Genomic DNA, 19,394 nt, shown 5'->3' on the forward strand with positions numbered 1-19,394 from the left:
CCTTGTGTTCCACCACTACCATTTAACAAATATATATATATATATATATATATATATGCCCCCACCCCTTATGTCATGTCTATGGGCCTATAAAGGGAGAATGAATGAAATGAAATTTGCAGTACAATTAGAACTGGATTGTGCAGCACAGTGGACATGTCTGTGGTAGAGGATAATGGTTGAATGGCTAATCAACCAAAATTGACTTAACTTTTGCATTTTAATTTTAGGGGACAGTATTATATACCAGAAATGAGGGTCCCCAATATTATAGGTGAGCCCAGTTCTTAAATTTTCTGAAAGAGCAATGTAGTTCAAAATACTGAACAAGGAAAGGCGTATTTGAAAACTATTGTCTTGCTTTCCCACATTGCATGTAAAAAATGTTGCTGCACTTGGTATTGTTGCCAGAATCATGTTAGCTTCTTCTGCATCATCAAAAACACAAAATATGTCTATATTATCTGAATAAGAAATGTCAGCAACACCCTTTTTTAGTTATGTAATGTGGAAAAACCAACTTACAAAGCTTTTAAAGGAATATTTTTGATGCTCATTATGTTAGACCACATAGATGATTAGGAGGGTTTTAGGCCTAGGCTCACTCATTAATAGCCTTCAATTTTGCAGTTTTCATATTGCCTCTTATAAACAAAAAGAATAGATAATTAAGTCTAATCCTGAAGCTGTACCAGGTACCCAAAGTCCACATTGCTACACAACCCACCGGCAGAGACTGCACGGGTGTCTCTTCATAGTTTATGATTTGCAATCTGTAAAGGTAAAGAACATAATCTTCGAGAAATTTGTTGTAAACACTTTTTAATAATCATTCTTGTATAATATTGGTCAGCATTTACAATTTCATTAGTTAGGCATCTAAAGAAATAAGCAGTTGACAGTTCTGGCAAATTGCAGTTTATGAGAAGTTTTATTCCTGCTGCATGTGCTGCGAGCATTACATGAAACAGCAATACATAGAATTTCAAGCTTTGTGGTTTGTTCAAGGAATTATAGGGGTATTGAAGTGTATTGTTTTTTGCCTCCTGAGCAAGATAATGTAGTTTTGAAGTGAAACGGCAGTCTCGAGAAGATTTTGGCATCGGCATAAGCTGATGTGTGGTGTGAAACTAGCAATGAACTTATGTAAAAGTTGCATTTTATTGTCATGCTTTACATAATTCTGCATCTGTGACATCACTGCAGTAATGCACATGTGCAGAAGGTGCTTTGGATGTGCCTTGCTATCATTGCTCTTTTAGCATGAAATGTTCCATCTTTCAGAAGTGGTATCCCGCATTTTATAAGGCATAGCCTCTGTGGTATATTCATGCCTTTTTCCAGGAATGTAAACTGCACTAAAGGCAGAAACAATAGAATGGCCTTAGACATACCCCTGCAGGAGCAAGCTCTGCAGGAACAAGCTTCATTCGTTATATTCATGAGAAATGACAACGAATGCAAGAACAAAAGAACCTCCCCCCATCCCTCCTCCCCCCCCCCCCCCCCCAAAAAAAAAAAAAGAAGAAGAAGAGATTTGCAGTTGTCACTTGTGATGGATGATCAGATGACTAAAGACAGTGTAGTCTCAGGAAAACATTAACACTATAGGCAACATAAGATAATGTCATGAAGGACCAGAGACAGTGTTTTCTAGGAGGGTGAGACCATAGTGACTAGAAACAAGACCACTGGTATGGTCAGGTGTGAAAGCAAACTATAATGTTTGGGTGTTGGAGTGGAAACCAGCAAACAACAAAGGTGAAAGTGAAGGTGATAAAACAAAGTTTAACATAAAAAGCTAATGATAAAAAAAAGGAGAACTGCACATATGAACGAGTAGAGGGAGGGGTTTTTTAAATCACATCTTTTGCCTTTATTAGGCTAGCTTCTATTTTATCAATATGTTTTCATTCATATTTCTTTAAATAACCCTCTGGGTAGTCCAACATCAGTGATGCCTATGGCTTGACCCTGCTCCTAACAAGAATATGTCTCATTGTATATTGTGTCTTGTTGAGCATATTGTCAATTTTTTCTGAGATTGCAATGTGCTAGTTGTCTATGTGTGTGTTAGTGGCACAGGTAAAGCTCAGATTTGGAGAATTTTCATTTATCTATATATTGTGTGATTTCACAATTCTCATTATATAAACACTTGGAAGCCTGTACTGGTGCACTATTTCCATCTGTCTTCCTTTTTACTTGCCCTTTGTGCAGTGTTATTTTTATATGTGAATTAATTACTCCATAAGCATGTTTTGTGAGACTTTCTTCGTGAGTAACTGATTACAAGTTCTCTTTTTTATGCAGGTCAAATACGTGGTACATCCCTGCCCTGACTGTGCGGAGAAGAATATCCAGTCTCTTGCTGCAACTTCGGTGTATAATGAGGTAAAATAAACACCATGGTATGTTATCTTAAATGATTGTTCTGTAAATTCTTTTTGTTCACTCTGCAACATAACTTACAGCTTGAATACAACATGACACAGCCTACCTCACCTGAAACATTGCTCACTGTCACACTCCAGACGACACAAAGATATTGCAATGTTTCAACATAATCTTTCCTTCCAGAAAATCTTGAAATGTATTGGTTAGCTTTATTCCTGCTTCCAGTGACCAAGTTTACGATGCAGATTGGTAATAGTACTCTTGTGTGGATAGCATATATATACCACAAGATGATGCTTAGATACCCTATGTAATATGGCATTACTTTAAACTGCTTGGAGGGCAACGTTATCCTTCTCCTGGTGGTATAAGCTTGCACCATAAAGGTGCAAAACTTTGCGCTCTTTGTCGTAATATAAATTTATACTCTAAAATGGTAACTTTGCACCTGTACATACAGGATAAGCTTACGTTGTCAAGGTGCAAACTTGCACCTTTGATGCAAGGGTATGCTTATGCCATCGACAGACTTAAACATAGGCCTTTATGAAAGGTGCAACGTTATGCCTAGGTAGAATACAGTTACACTGCTTGTGAAGGTGCAAGTTTATGCTACCAGAAGCGTAATGTTACACTACATGCAATGGTATAAATACTTAGTCTTCCAAGAAACAGCGTAACCTTACCCCAAAAAGGTGTTAGCTCAGCGACAAGCAGTTTACCCCCCAAAAAGACTAAGATCACACCTTTTTTTTTTAGAGTGCGGAAACGGGGACCGTTCAAGCCTCCAGGTGCACCAAGAAGAAAGAGCAGCAAAGTTTCCGAGCATGACAGGGCCAGAATTCTCTAAGTGTCTAGGCGTGGAGGAAATGTGAAAAAATTGGCAGACACGCGGGCATCAATTTAAAGACTGCGAGTTGCATTGCAGCGAGCGATAAAGAAGCGCTGAAGAAATGCGGAACATCGAAGAAATGAGGTAGTAACGGCTCTAAAGAATATTGTGGATAACAACCTTGCTTTCACGCTAAAGCAAATAAATCAAGCGGTGTAAGAAGGATTGAAGAGAATCGCCATCAACACAAGTAGCGTTGATCGTCTACTGGATTCGCACGAATACTCCTAGAAATTGGTGACTCAGAGGCCAAGACTGCAATAGAGACGACGTGAAACGCAGCCGCAAAACATACGCGCAATGGCTGCAGTGTGAAGAACCTTGCTTGTGCAGGGTTTACGTTGATGAGACTAACTATAACATACGGTGTTCAAGGAGCTTCGGCCGTGCAGTTATGGGACAGCCTGCGGGGAAGACGACCACTGGCACCAAAGGAGCAAACCTTACTCTTCATCGCCTGCATGTCAGCAAATGGTGTCATACATTGGACGGCCGTCGACAAGGTTCACTTGGTCGTGTTCAATGACATTTTGAGCAACATATCAGCCCATGTCGAAAGTGAATCTGGCTCTTAAGCGGTTTTTATTTTCGACAACACTCCAGCTCACAGTCGTGCGGAAGCAAGCTCGGCTAGTCAGATGCACTCGATCAAGCGGCTGCCTCTTTACAGCCCGTTTTTCAACCCTATAATATAGGTAGTGTTTTCGAAGTTCAAGTCGGAAGTCATAGCTTTCCTCAGCGAGCGGAGGGGCATGGTGCTAACCACCCCTCCCGGAATGGCTGAAAAGGACCCTCGGCGCAGTTTGTTGCTCGACGCTGCCCGATATATGCAGCAAATACAAAGGGTAGAGTGTGCTGCTTTCGACCGCCATAACTTTTATACGGGCAGCTTTGCATGAAGATTTGTAAAAAGTGCCGAGTTACACATAGACCAATGTCTCCCAGAAAATAAAACTGCATTTCAAATCGGCTACGTCTGTGCTTGTACGTGCCTATTGGGTGTTGGCAACTTACGCCGCTAGGATTGCCGCCAAGGCAAGTTAAGTACAGCTGCTAAGGTGACCATAGTGAGAGGCCAGTAGCTATTTCTGACCTCGGTTGTAAGCTCCACGGTACAGAAGTTTTATTCACTCTACCGTGTGGCGGCCAGACTAAATGCAGGGGCGCGCTCTCTCATTCCGTGATAGCCGTGAAATGAAAAGTTGAAAAAGCGGTGATATGAGGTAATGTTTCTCTGCCTTTAAGTTTTCCCGCCTGAACCAACTGTGTTTTGCACTAATCCTTCTTTTCTGCTAGCGGTGTTAAATCATGATTTAAAACACTATGAATTTTCGTCAGTGCCTCTTTTGCTCGTAACGAAAACGGCAGCGGTTGACAGAATATCCACTGAACAGTTTGCCATGCACTAGCGTCAGGTCGCGCTATACCTGCTTACAGCTTTCAAAGGCACGCTGCATAAAATGGTACATATAGTTTTTTGGAAAATTTAGGGGCAAAAGGTGTTGATGTAAGTGCACCCGAAACTTCATTCGACCGTGCGCGACAGCGCCGCCACATTGCGCCTGATGTTGACGCGAACGTGCGCCACTCCTGGTTGTTTGGAGAGCTCGGCGGCGATCGCATCCCTTGACGTCTGGACAAAGTTGGCCCGTCGATCCACCGGGTGGATAAGGATCGTTATGGGGCCAGCCTGTTGCGACCGGTGATGTTTCGGCGCCGCGAAGCGAGCCGGCGGTGCCAGGAGATGTTTTGCAGCAGTAGCAGACGACGCGATGGAATGCGGCCGCTGGTGGCGCTGCAGCCGCTGCTCCGGGGGAGGAGGAGGCCGGTCGGCCTGTTGCTGCACGGTGGGAGGGGAGAGGGGGAAAAGGAGGCCTCCGCGTCGCTGGAGGGCGGGGCCTTGTCCCCGGAATTTGCATGGGAGCTTTTTTTGGATGCATAATGTCCGCTTTGGTGAGGAGGGGCGGGGTCCGCTCTCAGGCTTGCATTTTGAACCCGCTTTCCCTTTGGGTTGTCGTTCGTGCCTCTCTGGCTGTGGGGGGTGTGGCTTTGTTGTTGGTGGTTCCTGCTCTTTCCTGCGCTTCTGGAGCTGTGTTGTTGCCTTTTTCTTTTGGAAGAGGGGGAAAGGAGACCTCGACGTCGTCGCGGGGAAGCGGCGCCGCATATGTGTCCTTTTCGGGTGCATGATGGCGACTCTGTTGAGCAGGGGCGGCGTCCGTGCTCAGGCGCGAGTTTTGAATCCGCTTTGCCTTTTCGCTCGTGCCTTGGTGGGTGTGGGAGGGTGGGGCGTTCATGGTGGACGTGCCTGCTCTTGCCTGGGCGTCTGGAGCTGGGTTGTTGCCATGCTCCTTTGTATGGACTGCTTGAGCGGCGTCATCCAGCGATGGCGGCGCTTTAGGAGTTGCTGGCTGGTCGGATAAAGACCCTTCTGTCGCCGACGGCGTGGTGCTGGCCTGCGGGGGACATTGTTGGGCCGTAGATTCTGCTTCTTGTCTTGTTATTCGGGCGGAGCTTTGGTGTTATGGGGTTAGGGGGGGGGGGGGGGGGGGTCAGGAAGAGGATTGAACTCATCTCCCCCGCCTCGATCGCTATGGTGGTAAAGACCGTTGGTGGTGTGCTGATGGCGATTCCCGGCAAATCTTCTTCCATTGCTTGCTTTATTTGCTTTAGCGTGAAAGCAGGGCTGTTATATACAATATTCTTTAGAGCCGTTACTACCGTATTTCCGAATTTATTCTATGTTCCGCCTTTCTTCAACGCATCTCTATCGCTCGCTGCAATGGATCTCGCCGTCTTTAAATTGATGCCCTGCGCGTCTGCCAAATTTTTCACATCTCCTCCACGCCTCGACACTTCGAGAATTCTGGCCCTGTCATGCTCGGAGACTTTGCTATTCTTTCTTCTTGGTGCACCTGGAGGCTCGAACGGTGGTCCCCGTTTTTGGTGCCCGATTAGGATGTCAGGACAGTGCTCGTCAGCTACCATGGAAGAAAATAATGCGCGTTAAAGGGACACTAAAGAGAGAAAGGAAGTGGGTTTACATCGATAGAATGCCAGTTCCTGATTACAAAAAGACCACTCTTACTGAAAACAGAGCTGTTATAAGGTAGTAAAGAAGAATAACAGAAATACAGGTATCGCCACCACAGACAAACGGCCGAGGCTCGCAACTACAAACCACGTGACGCGCTAGGGATCCCGGAGGCTGACAAATGCGAATTACGTTGCATGTTTGAATGCGGTAGTACGTTTTTTCTCAAAGATGATAATACGCTTTTATCATACGTAAACGACGGTGAAAAGACGACGTAAACGTTGCAAGGCAAATACAAAAATATACTTGGAGGCGCCACAGGCGCCCACTTCAGTTTTGGTTATGTTTCGGGTCAGGCATTTCGTGCGCACTCGGATAGTTTGTTTGAACCTGCAGCGCCTGAATTACGAGCTTGGGGCAGCAGATGCGCCTCGATGGTTCCCATTTGAGCATTCGGAGGCACGAGCGAGCGAAATCCGCTACCGCCGACACACTCCTTCGTTCACACTTCTGCGCCAACATATCGCCGCCGTTGCCGCTTCGACTGCGACCTGACCGCTTGACTGCAGCTACGTACGCCACGAAAAGCATACATATGCTAAGTACCGAAGGAAAAACGCATTATCACTCAATTGTTCACTAAATCATGGCACATCTGACCAGCATATACTGCGTCAACAAGACCTTCAACGTGCTATTTGCAGGCGTCATAAACAAAAGGGGCATACTTACCGCTCATACCAAGGAGAGCGTCGATATATTGCGCTCGTCGCCCGGCGAAAAAAAAAGGGCCTCGGGTAAAAAGTAAAAACTAAAAATAACGAAGCACCAGAAATACATTACAAAAGGTTAAAAAAATCTATTTGTAAAAAAAAAACAAGCGGCAAGACTCGAACTCGCCACTGCTTGCTCCGTAACGTTCGGCGCTAACCGCTCACCTACGCTGCGCCACAAGAACCTTGGAAATATTTCTAGTTTTTATGTCATGACCCCATTTACAATAAAGTGTTACTGCTGCCGGTCTAAAGATTACAACTTCTTGATCATCGGCGCATGCTGCCTGCTCTCACGTCTTGCAACTAATGTTCTGGATGCCTATGCGCACTATATTGTGCACTGGAATCATTTTAACATGTGGAATTTCACAGCGCTGGCAAATGTTGTGGCGCCGGCCCTTCGGTCATGTTCTGCTACCGTGGGCGTAATTTTCGCTGAACACGGAGCTGTAGCACAAACCTTGAAGGAAAAAAGTGCGACGAAGCTCCAAAACTGACAAGCGCAGCAGCGAGGACACTATTTTGCTGGTAACTAAATCTTATTTGTATGTAAACTTGTTAGGAAGCGTTGCGATGACCGAGGGCTCGGTTTGTTTATACACAGTGCAAGAAGGAGCGCAAAAGCTTGAGAAACATGTAAAGTATTGTGCATTACAAGCGCTGTTTTTTTCTTCCTTTATGGGCCCATCGCTCGGTAAATTACTGTCTTCATCGTTTTATTTATTTCGCCGTTGCCAAGTTGGCCCTTGAGGGATGCGACGCCGCGGGCCGCGCCGGCTCGCTACCTATCACAGAGTCTCTGCTTACGTCATAGTGTGCGTCACTCAACTCCAACTACGTAATTGGAGGCCACAGTTTGAATTCGACCGGCGGGAACAAGAAAAAACCTCAACTTCTTATCGCAATATCTCAGCAATTATTCGATTTTTTGCTGCCGGATATGCGGCGAAAGTGTCACCAAATGTAGTTTATTAGATTTTCATACCATCTTTGGCTGTCTTTAGTGTCCCTTTAAAGTTCATGCGAAATTAATGACCTGCCTATAGTATACGAGCATGCACCACCACCGTGCGGCTCTACTCCGTCGTGCAAATGTAGACAACAACGCGGCACACAACAGAGGCGCGAAGATTGCCGCCTGCTTTGAAATCTCTTGTCTTCTGCGTTTCTAGCGGTTCTTGTTTTATGCTTTTGAGAAAACATTTATATTTCTTGCAAAAGAAAGTACACCTATTTCTAATAGTGAATTCACGTGTCTGTGCTTTCATCCATTCTCCTAGCATAGCGCAAAAACAGACGACAATTCGGCACCGAGTAAACGGAGGCGGAAAACTTGTCCTCTGCTTTAGAACTTTTTGGCATTGGCTGTGTAATGTTTGGCTGATGAAATTACATGTAGCTAAATTAGATACGGTTGATTAAAACGTTTTTTTATTGTGTGATAAAATAATTGTGTGTTTCATCGAAGACATTTTAATTCTGTATATATTCTGTAATCATCAGTGCGCACATTTGTGGGATAAATTGTCCTCTTGGAATATAGAGCCAGTAAGCCACAGCTCTGGGACAATTCAGTATTTCACTGCCGAGAAAGTGCGTTTGTCATGATATTGACGAAAGTCATCCCATAAGCTGACGCTTCGCTTACACGTCCCATGGTCTGGAATGTGATCTCATTTTTTATTTATTTCTGGAATTCATGTTTCGTGCTTTGGAGCCTTCCACCACATTCATTTTCCACATGGGGATTAAATTGGTTGGCAGCCGGATTAAATTCGCTGGCGCTTGTATTAATTGCGTTGGCACCCGGATAATTTGGTTGGCGCTGACATTATTCGAGTTGGCGCTTGGATTAAATATGCTGGCGTTATGATTAAATGCTTGGCATTCGAATTAAATTACATGGCGCTTAGATTATATCAGTCGACGCTCAGATTATTTCCGCTGGCGCTAGGATTAAATTCAGAGGGAAAACCAGCGCCCTCTCGAGGGGTCCAGGAGCAGCGCTAGCAGACGACGCGTGGCACTCTTTCTAGCGTAACCGCGTACTCATGAAGCCGCGCTCGGTGCACACATAAACCGGTGAACTCAACAGATTTGTGTCCTCTGCTGCTCAGGAAACTTCAAAAGACAGGAATAATAACTTAAACATGCGTGCGCAGCATAAATGTAAAAAAAAACGCGTGCGTTAAATGAGCAAGCTCATTCTTCTGAACCATTTTCGACTCAGTACAGCAGCTAGGAAACTGTTCATTAATTATGCTTTGAAATTAATAGCACACTTTAAGTAGAAACGATATTTCAGTAAATTATTGGGCTCGTTTCCTTACTAAAAAATAAGTAGACTGCGAGTGTTCTGCAACTTTTGAAAACATCGTTGCGCACAGAGCTCTGATGAAATAAGCGAGTCATTGCGTTTGTAACTGTTCGGGTATACTCCGTTGTACAAACTCTTTTTTTGGCTCGAGTTTATTTCGTTTACAGTATTCCAATAGCTTTATTTTGGAGAAAAAGTCAGCTTTTTTGCAGCTGTGCATTACCAACGCATGTATATCTTCCAACAAATACAAAACAAATCGGGTATGATGTGATACAAAGCTCACGGGTAATGTTTTCTGACTTTTCTATTATTTATTTGCTTTTATTAGTTTCCTTATAGCCTGCCGGGCAATAATATCACCAGTAAACTTTGATGCCGCCTCTTGAAACTTGACGAGTCCCTGTGCGCGTTCAGCGGAACTTGTTAGCATTCGATGCAAAACTGCGAGACTCCTCCGTTAAAACAATGGCTCAATTGCGTTTCACACACACGGTTGTTGTTTTTTTTTTTCACTTTTTTACGGTACAAAGTTTTAGTTTTTATTTTATACACCGATATTTAGCATAGGAAAAATTTGAATTTCCATTTCGATCACTTTGACACATTCGCAATCTCCTCTTTTTCCAATGTTTCATTTTTCATTTATATCAATTAACTGATCAATTGTACGGACTAAATTTTCGTAATAAGCATTATCAAGCATTGGCTTTTCATTCTGAGCATTTTGGCAGCATTGATTCCACGCGTAATATTGCAGTCCTGATCTGTTCGGGAAAGTAAGGAGGCTCGAAACGGCAGTGACTTTTCACTAGACATCCACTGTACAAGTAATGACTACATAGTCATAGCGTTCTTGATATTTTGCTCGTGAAATAGCACATGCCCCAACAAAGGCCATCCCACGTACGCGAACGGCTTTTTAAGCAGACAGAAATCACTTCGCATAGTCGGGTGTTTTCCGTGGCCATGAAAATCTTACGCCCGATTTCTTGAGGCGATAGCTTCCTTCTGTTGCTATTATCGTCACCGCGAAGAATGGAAAATGACTTTTTTGCGTCTTCCGCACTGTACCGGCAGCTGAAAGCACAGCAGCCTGACGCAGCCGCATGTCACGCGCACGCTTCAAGATTTGAGTTCAGAGATGTAATTCTTGCGTCCGCTTAAACATTAAGTACTGCATATAGACTCCTAATGATGCGATAGAGGCATGTGAAGTACTTTTTGCTTAACTTATCGGCCAATATCACGCTGACAAGCGCAGGCCGCCATGCATTTCAGCGGCGCAGCGAGCACCGCTGGACCCTTTGGGCGGAGCTTCGCGAAGAGGTCACGTGCAGCCAACCGGCCTATCGGAGGGAGGGGCGGCTGGATCAAGACCTGTCGCTACCTTTAAAAAATAGAGGAGCCTTAGCGCCGCATACCACTCTTAGGGTGCGTTCCAATTCTTAGACGTCTAGCAAGACTGCTTCGTAGACGTCTACGTAGACGTCTACAGGTTCGCGTATTGGAACGCGTCTACCTCTTTACGCCTAGCGTCACCTCGCGGCATAAAGGTTGAACTAAACCGTTTTAACAACTATTATAACGCTGTTTTCTTTAAAGATTTACGACAATACAGGTGAAAATCACGTTTTTAACGGTTCGCCGATTTTTTGCAGCAACAATATAGCATGTGTAATCGCCACAACGTAGATAGACTGTTAATAGGTTAACTTGTAGCAGACAGACTTCTCACGCAGTGAGCCCTATCACGAATTGACGGAAGAGAACGTTAGTCCGTTTTTCCTTTTTTATTACTGACGCTGAAGTGTACATGCTTCTCAGATGTCTCATTCACACGGCTGTAAGAATGAAAACATGCAAAATACTGTAAACTTGAGGGGATTACGGACGAAAGGTGATAACCGGCTACAGCAAACGAAAAACTGTGCCGTTACACCTGTTATCTGTAGTCACTAGACGAGGAAACCAAAGACAACTCTTTTTAATAATCTACAGGCACAAAAAAAATCAATGCGCAACAAGTCGGCATCGTCAGGCGAGTTCGTTCTTCCGAGATTAACTGAAAATCCGCGGAAGAGTTTGCCACGGCTACTGCAGCAAGATAGAAACACACACGTGCGCCGTACAGCAGCCGTTCTGACTCCCGGCGAGGTGCCCAGAAAGCGACGAGTTCGTCGATAACATCACGACTGAAGAAACTCGTCGTTAAAAAAGAACACCAACAGCATCCAACGCACGCTTTCCTCCTAAGCGCGGTAAAAGAATCTGCAGTGCTATGAATCTCACGATCATAAAGACAGCTAAATTAGCCTCTAGCTAGCGCATACATTGACGTAACAACTCACGTTTGAAAGATCGTTCATATGCATATATTCCGGCGTTCGCAAAGAGCACGACCCTTGGCACGACCACCGTACTACTGCAACAACCGCACGCACGACTCGCTCAGCGCGAAACGCGCTCTGTCCGCCATGTTTAGACAGCAAAGTAGTCTGCATCGATGTTGACTTCGGCGAAGCCGTCTTCGCGAGACGGCTTCGCGAGAATTGGAACGCGTCCCAAGATGGCGGCTGCTCGCGTAGCCGTCTAAGTAGACGTCTACGAGGGGGTATTGGAACGCACCTTTAGTGCCTGCTCCTCTCGCGAGCGGCAGCACGCGCATCTCGTCGCATTTCTTTCTGTTGTTGAGAGCGCACGCTAGTAGCCGGCGCCGTCCCTAGCTGCCGCCACCGAGCGCTCCTCCAACTGTTGCACATGGCAAGTTAGTTCAGGGCTTTCCCCGCACCGGCGCTGCAGGTGCGCGCCGCATACCACTCTTAGAGCCTGCTCCTCTCGCGCGTGCATCTCGTCGCATTTCTTTCTGTTGTTGAGAGCGCACGCTAGTAGATGCCACTGTCTTACTCCAGCTAGCTTCTACTCCGTTGCGCGTTGCATGACCCAATTCGCTAGCACCTAACAAGAGAAAGTCTAGCGCGGAATGGACGAGCGCTCGTACAATAAATAATTTCTGCCCGTGAATGGATGAGCGCGCTCGTACAATAAATTTCTGAACGGTCCCCGTGTCTGAATGGATGCGCGCTCGCGCATTGTACAATCTGATTTTTTTGCGGCGTAACTAAGAGTATCGAGTGGCCGTATTCGTAGGAACCCCAGGCCGTATACACGCGGTCATCGTAAATAGCCGTACTCGTCTAGCGGCCGTACTACTCCAGGCCGTACACAGTGCGCAAGCGTAAATAGCCGTACTCGAATTCCGAACGGTCCCATGCCTGAATGGACGAGCGCTCGCGCAGTGTACAGTATGGTTTTTTTGCGCCGTAACACACATTGTAACAATGGAGAATCTCAAGTGGCCGTACTCGTAGGAACCCCGAGCCGTACACAGCGCGCCAGCCGTAATTTCCGAACGGTCCCCATACCTGAATGGACGAGCGCTCCGCAGTGTACAGTATGGTTTTTTGCGGCGTAACACACATTGTAACAACGGAGAATGGCCGTATCCGTAGGAACCCAGGCCGTATACACGCGGCCATCGTAAATAGCCGTGCTCGTAGAACCCCGGGCCGTACACAACGCGCCAGCCGTACTCGTCTAGCGGCCGTACCCGTAGGAACCCAGGCCGCCCTAGTAGCACACTTTGTTGCCTCAATATGGCCGCAATGTTTGCTTTCAACATTGCCTTAACGTGGCTACTGTCCTCTTTTTGCCACGTTGATGCAACATGCATAAGACAACATTCAAGCAACATTGCACCAATGTTACAACCTTTAGTCAATGTTTAAGCCACCTCTGAAGACGATATTAATGCAACATGGCTGCAACCTTTGCTTAATATTGTACAACTTTTTATTTGCACACAGGCAACATTCCCATAACAACATTAGTGCAATATTGCTGCAAAGCTACTGTAATGTTTCAGAAACTTTCAGGTAGCATTCCAAGCTACTGAAATATTCCGCCGCATTGATGGCCACTAGCTATCGATGCTTGCTGTTCAATAAATTTATCTTGTGAAAGGCTAAACCATGTGCAATGGTATCGTCGTACCACAAAGGTTATGGTAGCTTAAGGTCACAAGACTGAGAAATTGAACATTACTCGTTGCCACACGGCAGTGCGGTGCAGGGGAGTACGAATACCTAAAAGGCTGCACTGGACAGCACAGCTTTTTCCCACTTTTCAAGCCGTTTGCTCTGAATGAGACCTTAAATGTAATATTCATCAGCTCTGTACCAGTGCTCATTTAGATGCTATAAGCTGCTGTGACTTGGCACTGAAAGTGGTTATTCTGGCAATTAGAATGATTTATATATATGCATGTGGATTACAAATAACCCTCATTTGTTTTTTAGCGCTATTTTATTTGTCAAGAATTTATTCAATTAGCCTAACAGCAAGCTTGATTCCAGTATACTCATTAGCTTAACATACAGCAGCTAGTTTCACAGATGTAAGACATTTACTTCAAGACAATCGTTTTATGCAGAAACTTGCAACAATCATACATAGCACACAGCCGATTTGGCTACTCAAGAACAGGAAGCACAAATAATGTCAACAGTTACTAAGCTCATCAACATAGCTTTAAAATGTGCATGTCCCTCAACTTCAGTTTTACAAACATGGCACTTTAGTAAATTATTAATTGCAGAAACTTGCAACAAAATATAAAACAGCAGTACTGCCTATTCAGAAAAAGGAAGCAGAGAATTATAACATACTGAACATTTACACAGGCACATTTCATTTCATTTATTTCATTTATTTTCCTTAAAGGCCCTGTGGAAGAGGACTGAACTCATCTCCCCCGCCTCGATCGCTATGGTGGTGAAGACCGTTGGTGGTGTCTGCGGCGGCAGTGCGGCCGTTTCCGCGTGGTGCTGGCTGGCGGACTGAAGGGCGGTTGCGCCGGTGCGCTGTGGTGATGGCGGCTCTCGGGCGAGCGGCGTAGAAGTGGCAGCGTCTGCGTGCTGCCCCTCCGTGTTGACATTGGGGGTTCTGCCTGGTGGGGTTCCCTGCGCCGCCGTCAGCAGCCTGCGGGCCTCGTCCTGAGCGCCGATGATATAGTTGGCGTCGTTGAGCAGTTGTTGTAGAGCGCGTGAGCAGCCGAGATTGCCCCCACGTCTGTGGCGGCCGCCGAAGCGGGCGCGGGTGGTCGGAGTTGCACCGGTTGCAATTTTTAAAAAAGCTGGCTGTTGTGTGAAGGCCGCACTTGCCATCAGCATGCAGATTCAGTGCATATGACAACCCACGATAAGCATTGCCTAACCAAACAATTAGAAGATGACAGGTATATTTATTCACTTGTCATGCGTCTAAGCTAAGACTGCAAGAGACGTGTCATAAACTGCATATTTTTTCAGCTGCACGCGGTTCTTGGTTTTTGCAAAAATATAAGAACAAAGCGAAATAGTGCATGCAGATGTGACGCTTACTCGTCGCATGGTCTGGAATGTGATCTCAATTTTTATTTATTTCTGGAATTCATGTTTCGTGCTTTGGAGCCCTCCACCACATTCATTTTCCACATGTGGATTAAATTGGTTGGCACCCGGATTAAATTCGCTGGCGCTTGTATTAATTGCGTTGGCACCCGGAGTAAATTAGTTGGCGCTGACATTATTCGAGTTGGCGCTTGGATTAAATATGCTGGCGTTTTGATTAAATGCTTGGCATTCGAAATAAATTACATGGCGCTTAGATTATATCAGTCGGCGCTCAGATTATTTCCGCTGGCGCTAGGATTAAATTCAGAGGGAAAACCAGCGCCCTCTCGAGGGGTCCAGGAGCAGCGCTAGCAGACGACGCGTGGCACTCTTTCTAGCGTAACCGCGTACTCATGAAGCCGCGCTCGGTGCACACATAAACCGGTGAACTCAACAGATTTGTGTCCTCTGCTGCTCAGGAAACTTCAAAAGACAGGAATAATAAGTTAAACATGCGTGCGCATTTGCTTTTATTGGTTTCCTTAGAGCCTGCCGGGCAATAATATCACCAGTAAACTTTGATGCCGCCTCTTGAAACTTGACGAGTCCCTGTGCGCGTTCAGCGGAACTTGTTAGCATTCGATGCAAAACTGCGAGACTCCTCCGTTAAAACAATGGCTCAATTGCGGTTCACACACACGGTTGTTGTTGTTTTTTTTTTTTTTCACTTTTTACGGTACAAAGATTTATTTTTTATTTTATACACCGAAATTTATTTATTTATATTTATTGATATTTATTCATCGTCTTTTATGCCGAGACCCCACATGTACTTCCATAGCGAGTTGACTTTGCACACGGTCGTCTCGCTGGCAGTCATGGGTTCGTGGTCGCTCAGCGAGGCCTCGAGTTCGGCCACCGCGCGTTCTTCATCGTCGTCGTCGTCGCCGCCGTCACAGTCGTCGCGCGGCCGCTTGCGCGCGCCACCTCTTTTGCCCCGTTCTTCTTCTTCGTCTTCCACTTCCACCGCGCTCTGGTGCCGATGCCTCTGCTCGCGCCGGTCGTTCCACCGCCGCCACCATTCGGCGCCAAACAAGAGCTCGCCACACTTGTCTCGCGTTTCCGTCGAAGCCGCGTTGTTGGACACAAGCCCGGCCATCATCGCCTGCATGTTCAGAATTCGGGCGCCCGCAGCTTTCTCGTGTTCGTTCTCCCAGAGGCAAGTGAACGCTCGCGTTAGCAGCTCGTAGCGCAGCCCGACTTCGATCTCGTTGACGTTCAGCGCCCGCGCAACCTCGGCGAAATTGCGCGGCGCCGGCGGTGCGTTGGGATTGCGCGTGCGGCGCCGGTGCCGGTTGCCGTCGCTGAAGCCGAACGAGTAGAGCGTGCAGTAACGCATCGCCGTATCGTCGTTGCGGTTGCCTCCTTCGAAAAGATCGCGCGACTGCAGCTGGCGCCGGACCTGCTCGTTTTCGTCGCACTCCTGCGGCTTGCCCTCGCGGCCCGTGAACACGATGTCGCCGGCGCGACGCACAACGTCTTCTTCGGCGCCCTCGTCGCTTCCCCCCGAGCCGAAATTGTACTCTATGGCCGAGCCCTCGCACATCGGGTCTGTCACGGCCACGAGCTCGGGGCCGTTGTCGTTCCACACGTTCTTGTTGATGAGCACCACCGCGTCCGCGAGGAATTGAAGCACCCGCTGCGCTTGCGCCTTCCCGCCCGGCATGCCGTCGGCATTCTCACATGGCCAACAGCTGCCGGTCTTCCTGCGTTATGCCCATGGAATCTGCAAACTGGTCGCGCATTTCCTTTGCCGCGTTTCCCCGGTTCGACTGCCGCAGGTTCCAGCGAAGACACGCGGATGCGGCCGCGCCGTTCCAGTCCTTCTCCCAGCGATTGAACGCGCGCTCCAGCATTGCGTAGTCGTTGGGGTGGCGGTCCAGGTAGCACACCGCGGCCGTGCCCTGTCCCGGCGCGTAGTCGCGCACAACCACGTACGCGGGCGGCTTCTCTTGTCGAATGAGCAGAATCAGCGAGTCGCTTTCGGCGTGGTAGCGCGCGCGGGCCTGCTCCCATCTGGAGCCCGCCCCGACGCCGCCGCTAATTGTGTTGCGCACGCGATCCATCCCCGATGCCGCGGCCGAATGCCTGAACTCGCTGTTCGTGTCGGAAGTCACGTCGTAGGCGGCCGGCCCGTTTGCCAGCGAGGTAATCATCGTGTTCCAGTTGGCCGCCACGGTTCCGCGCGGGTCGGAATGCGAGCGGTCGCTCACGTGCGATACCACCGTTAGTCGGGCGTTTAGCAGGGTCTCGAGGATGGGTCCGGGCAATCGCGCGTATAGGGTGTCGCGCAGAAACGGCGCCGCCGGGTGCTTCGATTGTTCGAGCCCGTGCGGCACGTTCGGCTGCACGTTGCCCGTCAGCAGCACGAGCAGCGCGTTGTCCATCGAATCCGCCAGGTGCTGCAGCGCCACGTCCATCCACTCGTGCGCGTCGTCCCACACGCCCGTCGGGGGCGCCGCGGGCTGCGTTGCCGCCTGTTGCAAGTGAGCGTCCAGCAATTTCTTGAGCACCACGCCCCCCAAACAAGACGCGCGAAAGTGCCACGTGCACGCCACCTTATTCGGCGGTGTCGTCGCGGACACGTACAGCCACGCCAGCGTAGCGCCCGCGTCCGGACTCATCATTTTCGAGAGCGCGGTCACCGGCGTCGGCCCGGGCGTCGGCGGGATCGCGGCTATCGCGTTGCCGCGACTCTTGTAGCCGAGCTTTCCGACGACCAACTGTGCGGCGGCCCCCACCTTCAGCTCCGCAACGTTCACGTGAGTGGCCGTGCTCACTTGGAATTCTTTCTTAAAGTGGTCGTCCAAGCACAGCGCCCGAAGCTCTTCCACCAGCTTATCGTACACGTCGCGGCAGCCCTGAAACGCCGTCAACTCGTCTTTCGAAACGTACTTCTTGACGTCGTCCAACACCGCAGTCGGCAATTCCATAACGCGCTTGGGCGAGCTCTGCTGGGCCGCGGCCACGGTATGCGTCCAGGGCTCGATAATGTTCTTACTCGTGTTGTCCTTGGTGGTCGAGTAAGGCGCAAAGCGCTGCACAAACAGCCAAACGTCGCACCCCGGCGCCACGGCCGTCAGGGTGGGCACCGATATCTCGGGGGCGCCGCGCGCTTCCCTGTGTTTCGCCTCCAACACGCACCACGCGCCCTCGGCGCCAATCGCCCAGAGCAGAACCTCGGTCACCAGGTCCACGCTCGTGGTCACGTAGCGCAGCGCAGACAGGTGCGACGTGCGTTCGGCCAGGAACCGAGCAGCCTCTCGATCCGTTACGGCGCCCAATCCCTCGAACGGTATCAGCTCCTCGATCCCCGCCATCCAATTGTCGGCGGTCCCGCGGAAGCGGCCCATCGGCGAAGGGATCGCCGGCATTGCCTGTTCCGCGTGTTGTTTGGCGGCACCGCTAGCGCACTCGATTATCGACGCGCGAGCGGCTGCCGAGGCGTACAGCGCCGCGGCCTCGAGCAGGTCGAGCACCGCTTCGCCAAACGCCACGCATTCTGTTGGCTCCATGTTGAGTTCGAGCCCCCGCTGCAGCGCGCCCCGAAAAAGTTCGAGGCGCAACTGCTCGGAAAACGCCAGGGGCGGAGGTCTCGGATTGTTGCCTCCGACGGGCAGAGGGTCCGTGTTGTTGCCGTCCAAACTCTTGTGGTACGGCGCTAGCGCGCGCGCGCAAAATTCGGCCACGTTGTTCTCGTACCAGTTGGCCGGCCCGTGCTGCAGGTGCGTCGCGTGCACCGCGAACGGCGAGGACAACGAGACGGGGTTGTTACCCGAGCGCGCGATCAGCCAATCCACCGAGCAGAGCACGTTCGTGGGCTCGTCTGCGTCCACGAGATACGCGTACGCCACTTTCTTGGCGTTCGCCGTCCAGGCATTTGCTTTGTCCACCACGTAAAACAGCGACTCGGGCGCTGAGCCGCGTCGGCCAACGCCTTGAAGGCCTCCGTTTCCTTGTCGGTGGCCGACTCCCCGGGCGCGAGAAGGCGCGTGCACAGTTCGCGGGGGGCCATCGTGGTGATCACGATTCGCATGGCGCGCGGCACCCAGTCTTCGGGATATTGGGCGGCCAACCGTCGCTGCACCTCTTACCAGCCCTTGCGCTCCCACCCGTAAATGATGGCATCGAAATTCACCGACGCTAGTGAGTACCACCAATTGCGACCGGGCAGCTCTTTGGGCGCCTTGCCCGTAGACATGGACACGTTTTGCGTCGCAAAGGCTGCCTCGGCCTCGCTCAGTGTGCTCTGACCTTGAATGAAATCTACTATTGCGTCCAGGTGCACGACCGAGTCGTCGCAACGGACGGCCCAGTGAGAGGCGGCGGCCGCCGAGGTGTCCATTTCCAGCGCCATTAGCCAGCTATTGTTTGCCTAATACCGCTTTACCTTACCCTAAGCGGGCGTTTTTTTAACTCGGGGAGCCATCGTTGCCGTTTGCTACCAGCCACAACATGTCGCGTCTGCAGGGAATGTCACCCGAGT

The sequence above is a fragment of the Amblyomma maculatum genome, chromosome 10 (genome assembly GCF_055883805.1).
Source record: "Amblyomma maculatum isolate TAMU_Amacu chromosome 10, ASM5588380v1, whole genome shotgun sequence".
NCBI classification, from domain to species: Eukaryota; Metazoa; Arthropoda; class Arachnida; order Ixodida; family Ixodidae; genus Amblyomma; species Amblyomma maculatum.